A 6000-nucleotide genomic window follows, 5' to 3' on the forward strand; every position below is an offset into this window, starting at 1 on the left:
AAGACATTTAACATAGGTGGATGATATATTTAAATAAGCTTTTCAATATAAATTATGAGTATGATTGACTTTAGTGAACTTATTGCTCTAAATAAATTTTTTTTTTCTTTTTTGAATTGCCATAGTAATAAAATAGAATTTAGATTTTTAAAGAATAAAGTGTGAAACAATAATTGGACAAGGTGTATAAATGCTTAGGCGATGAAAGAATATCTTAGATTTACTAAAATTATTTTGAAGACTAAAAAAAATTTAGTGAGTGGAGAAGGAGTTTGTCGATTCCTATTTTTAAGAGTAAATGAAATTGACAAGAGTGTGCAAATTATAGGGAAATTAGGACATTCATACGACATGTATTAAAACTGGGTTAGGGAATTTGAGCAAAAGTTACTACATGTTACTATTTTCTGACAGTCAATTTGTTTACATGTTGGGTAGATCTACCATGGAAGCTATATATTTATTGTGAGATTTGATGGAGAAGTATATAGAGAATAAGAAGTCTTTACATATGATGTTTATTCATTTAGTGAAAGAATACAATAAAGTTTCATGAGAACTGCTCCAAAGAGTTCTTGAAAAGAACATAGTTAATAATGCTTATACTCAAGTCATTAATAATATATATGAATGAGCCATTACTTGTGTTCAAACAAAAGGTGGTTTAACCAAGTATTTTCCCATTTTAGTTAGATTACATTAAGAATCATCTTTAATCCCATATCTTTTTTGCTTTAGTCATGGATATTCTTACTAGACATTTGCAAGAGTTTGCTGATGATATTATTTTTATTTATAAGATTGGGGAGGGAGTTGATGTAAAATTTGATATATGGAGGTCCACGTTATAGTCTAAAGGTTTTCATTTGATTGGATAAAAAATTATATATATGGAGTGTAATTTTAGTAGCAATAGATCTAGTGGGAGATTTTGAATTTGGGTGATCAAGTCATTAAAAAGGAGTACAAATTTTAGATATCTCATGTCTATTATTCATAGTGATGGTGAACTAGATAGAAATATTATTAGTAGAATTTCAGTTAGATGGTTGAAGTGGAGGAATTCATTGGGTATTTTATGTGATAAAAAAGTACTTCCTTAAACTTAAGGAAAAAAATCCATAAGATGGTGAGACCTGCAATGCTTTGACTTAGATTATTGGAAAATAAAAAAAAAAAGAAAAAAAGAAGCATAAACTTAAGTTAAGTGTCACAGAGGTGAGGATGCTCAAGAGGAAGAGTGGATTAACACTTATAGATAGATTGTGAAATGAGTATGTACGTGAATAGGTTGGAGTAGATCTAGTGAGAGATAAGATTAGTGTGAGTCACCTTAGATGGTTTGGTCACACAAAATGTATGCCATCTGATGATTGGTTAAGAGAGTATATGAATTAGATCAAGCCCATGTTAAAAAAAGTAGAGGTATCTAGACCTAAAAAGTATCGATTAGAAAGTATTATAAATGATCTTTTTATTATATTTAAATGAAAAAAACTTAACTCTTAATAGGAAACAATGGAAAAAAAGGATTTATATAGCTAACCCCATATAGCGGGGTAAAGGCTTAATGATGATGTTGTTGTATTCCTTGAAAAGGCTTATTAATTATTAGTTTAGCTAACTAAAATTAAAAATGTAGAATATTTGGTGAATGGTCATTGTGGGAAACTTGTCATTGTCGAAATGATGATGTTAAGTTGAACTTGTGGTGAAATTTGAAATGATAAGCTAAAAAAATAATTATATTATATATATTATTCGAGCAAAACCTATTAAGGATGGCATAAACTTTTCCTAGGGTTTTAGGAAATGTACATTTATGGTAGAAATGTACCAATAATTTATGGAAGGAATAGGAAAGAATGCTAAAAAAAAAATAAAAGGTAACATAGATAGAAGCTTAGGCAAAACTACAAAAAGAAAGCCATAAGTTTTAAGAAAGATTTGCGCAAAATAAAGTGAACACCTTACACAAGACTAGAATTAAATAATTGAGAATGATGATTCACAAAAGTCGACCCTACATACAAAGTATAAGATTAGTAATGATTATGTTATAAGTTTTTTAATGTGGCCTATGGTTGGTGAATAGTGTAGGTTGGAATAAGGGCCAAGTTTTCTCCATTATGGCATGAATGCCATCTTTCTTAATTACATATATATCAATCTCTTGTCAAGTACCTCATAAATGGGAGCCTAATGCAATAGATACTCGCTTCTTTTCATGTAGTGAATGAAGGAGATAACAAAGTTTTTTTTATTACATTTTTTTATAGTGGTTGATGCTAATAGAAATATTCTATTGAGATTCTTATTGTCTATAGCAAGCATAGATATTAAATTTTTGTCAACATCATTAGGTATAGATTACATATAATTTGAGAAACTAAACAATCTAGTAAATATTCCAAGTTATGAGTAGGTCATATGAAGAAGACATTTAAGTCAGTTATTTAAAATCAATCTTGGAAGAATATATTTATAATGGAAGTAGAGGGTGCACTTTCCATATTACTAAGTATGTTTGGATTCAGATCAAGGATTTGTTCGTATCATTGAGTTTATGAATTAGTAATATGAGTTAATAATGATTGATTGACTTATAGATCATTTAAACAATTATTTCAGTTATTGTAAAGGGTTTAAAGGTAAAACTTCATTTTAAATTGAACAAGATTTAGATAATCAAATCATGATGGAGTCATCAATATAAAAAATGAGTTGAAACATTTTTAGATTTTGATAGTTAGAGCAAGAACATATCAGGAAAAATATTATGCTCATGTAAATCATGCATCAAAAGATATTTTCATTCAATGAAAAATATCATGGATCACGTAATCTCTAATGGATTCTTTACTGGAAATATTGCTTGTAATTAACATGATGAGGATCATCATGGAATAGGAAAAGAAGTTGTTGGTAGTACTGTTTTAAATCACAAATTGTCTAAATTGACAACAAAATCTGCATGATATGGAAGAATTTATGAGAGACACATTTGCCTCTAATCAATGACTTGATTGCATTAGCGAATCAGTAGTAAAAGTTTACTCAAGATTTAACTAACAATGAAAAAAACCCACAAAGTTATTGAAAAATGCGAGAAGAATTATATCTTAGATGTAAGATATTTTAAAGTTATCATTTAGATTTCACTTGTTTTGTTTGAAATGCCTAAACTCTTGGACTATAATATCTTTTAATATGTAGTTAGAGTTATTGATTGAAGCATTTCTTAAGGAGAATTATTTGCCCATACCCACATATAAGGCTATTAAAATTAATAAATGATTTTAAAATTAGTTATATAAAGATTCATGCATGCCTTAACAATTTCACATTTTTTTGGGGAGATAAGTTTGATTAGAATGTATGTGAAGCTTTTGGAGCCTCAAAATGAACTCCTAATTAGAAAAGTAATATTGCATAGGAAAAGAAGGCTCAAATAAAGGCTACTAAAATTGTTCGTTATTTTACTATTTAAACTAACAAATTTGCATAAGAAATGATTTGACATACTATGCAATGAACTAATGATGGTATGTTATGATACTCAAATAATGAAGAAGTGTGAAAATCATTCGATTTATCATATTTTTATTTTTCTTCAAATTCACATAATGTTTATCTTGGTTTAACTACTAATGGCTTTAATTCTTTCAAGATTTTGAGCAATTCATACACTATTTGGTCAATGCTTTTAGACTGATATAATATGCCCTTATGGAGTGAATTGATGCAATCTTGCTTTATTTCTCCAATGATTATATCATGTGAGAAAAGTATTAGAAATGTCATTCACATTTATCTCAAACCTTTAATTCATAAACTAAGACTATCATGGCAAGATGTTTAATGCTATGATGATGCAAGTGGACAAAATTTTATGATGTGTGCAGCATTAATATGGACTACTAATGAATTTCCTACCAACAATATGTTATATGGGTGGAGTACTAAACCAAGATTTTCTTACTTTTACTGTGTATAAAATATAGAGTCTCTATAGTTATATGAGAGTACAAAGTTAGCTTTTATGGGCCATCGACATTGTCTTACATTAACTCAATTATTTTATAAATAGAAGCGATACTTAGATAATACATATATATGAACTCATATTTGTGCCTATAAGGATTTCTAGTATTATAATTGTGTTAAAATTATAGAATTTTTAGTATGCTCTTGGGAAAATTAATAAAGATAGGATAAAAACCTTGAAGAGAGGTTATGAACTTATAACATCTTTACAAAAAAGTGTTGCTACTAAGTGGAAGAAAAAATATTTTTTTTATTTACTTTATTGACAATATAACACAATATTGCATAATTTGGATATTATGCATATAGTAAAAAGTTATTTGTAATAATTTCATTGCTACTTTACTAGAGCTTGATAATTTTTTTTTTAATTTACAAGTTTGAAATGATTTGGTTCAAATTAGAGTGAAGTTCAAACTACATCATCATTTTCTTGAGGATGTTGGTTACGTGTTACCACCAGGTCTTCTTACAATGTTCAAGAAGACAAATTGATGATCTGTGGAGTTCATAAAAATATTAAGTTACTTAAGGATATGCATCAAATGTTTTCAAATGTGTTAACATTAAAGGGTGCAAAATAGGGTCTTAAAATCATGATTATCATGTGATAATTGAGGACACTATATTTGTTGCATTAAGGCCATGTGCACCATCAAAAGAATTTGCAGCCATCATTGTTGGAAATTCACTATTTTAGAAATCAATTTGTGTAAAGGTGATCAATCCAAATGACTTGTAGGAGATTATGAAGGTTATCCCCATAGGAGTTGACTAAGCATAGTGGTGTTAGCTAGTTAATTAGTAGTCATAATAACAAAATAAAATAAATTAGCAAGACTAAAAGTGTTCAGGAATTCTTTAAAAAATTTTATAAATAATATGAAAAATATGTGTTGCAGGGATGGGTAGAAAAATGTTGAAAATACAAAAAAAAAAAAAAAAACATGAAAAAAAAAAAAAAAAAAAAAAACATGACCTCACACGTGGGTCGAGTGAACTTTTTTAGGAGACAACAAGAGTTGACATGAACTTCATTTTCCTTTATTACTATTTCTAGAAAGTAAAAAATTTAATCATCATCTTTTCCAGTATTTATGCATGATCACTTGCTATCATGGAAAATCAATTGGATATGCATAAAGATGGTTCTTGGTCATCTAAGGATGTCAGGTTAGGATGGGTAATATTAGTTAATTTCACAAGCTATTAGCAAGTCGAGTATATTGAACTCAAACTATATTTCTTTGAATATAGGCATATGTTTGCAGTGGCAGAGCAAAAAAAAAAAATTACAGAGGGCCTAAATTAAAATAATTATGTTTTCCATCCCATTTGGAAGGTTAGAATATATTAAAATAGTTTTGTTTTCTGTCTCATTACTGGAGCCAAGAGAAGCTATAAGATCATAATTAAGAATGCAAATAATATGACCCTTAGAGCTTAGAAGACATAAAGATCTTCCACAAACAGCCTTCATTTGGGGCAAGAGAGGATCGAAAGAGAAAACAAAAGCCATGTTTGAGGTCGTGACTCATGAGTCGTGAGAGAGGAATAAAGAGAAAAACGAACCATTGATGCTTTTCATGTGTCTAGAAAAAAAATATTGGTGGCTTCTCTGGATTAATAAATAACTTTAAAAGGAAGAGTTACACAAGTTAGAGCCACCAAAACAATCAACTTTAAGCCCCTTTAGGCTTTCAGTTTTAGCTTTAGCCAAATCCTTTAGAGGAGTCTCTCATACTAAGTAATGAGTGTGCATCCGCAGCATTTCTGTTGCGCAAAAAAGAGTGAGGAGAAGCAAAACATACCCTTTGTAGTAATTAATTAGATTATTAGCTATGCAAAAAAATTAAATAATTAGGTGGTAATTTAATATTTAATAATTATTATTACATAATGAATAGTTAGTTAACGATAAAGTTTTTAATAAAATCATATTTAAATAGTTAA

This window comes from Dendrobium catenatum, unplaced genomic scaffold (assembly GCF_001605985.2).
Source record: "Dendrobium catenatum unplaced genomic scaffold, ASM160598v2 fragScaff_scaffold_716, whole genome shotgun sequence".
NCBI classification, from domain to species: domain Eukaryota; kingdom Viridiplantae; phylum Streptophyta; class Magnoliopsida; order Asparagales; family Orchidaceae; genus Dendrobium; species Dendrobium catenatum.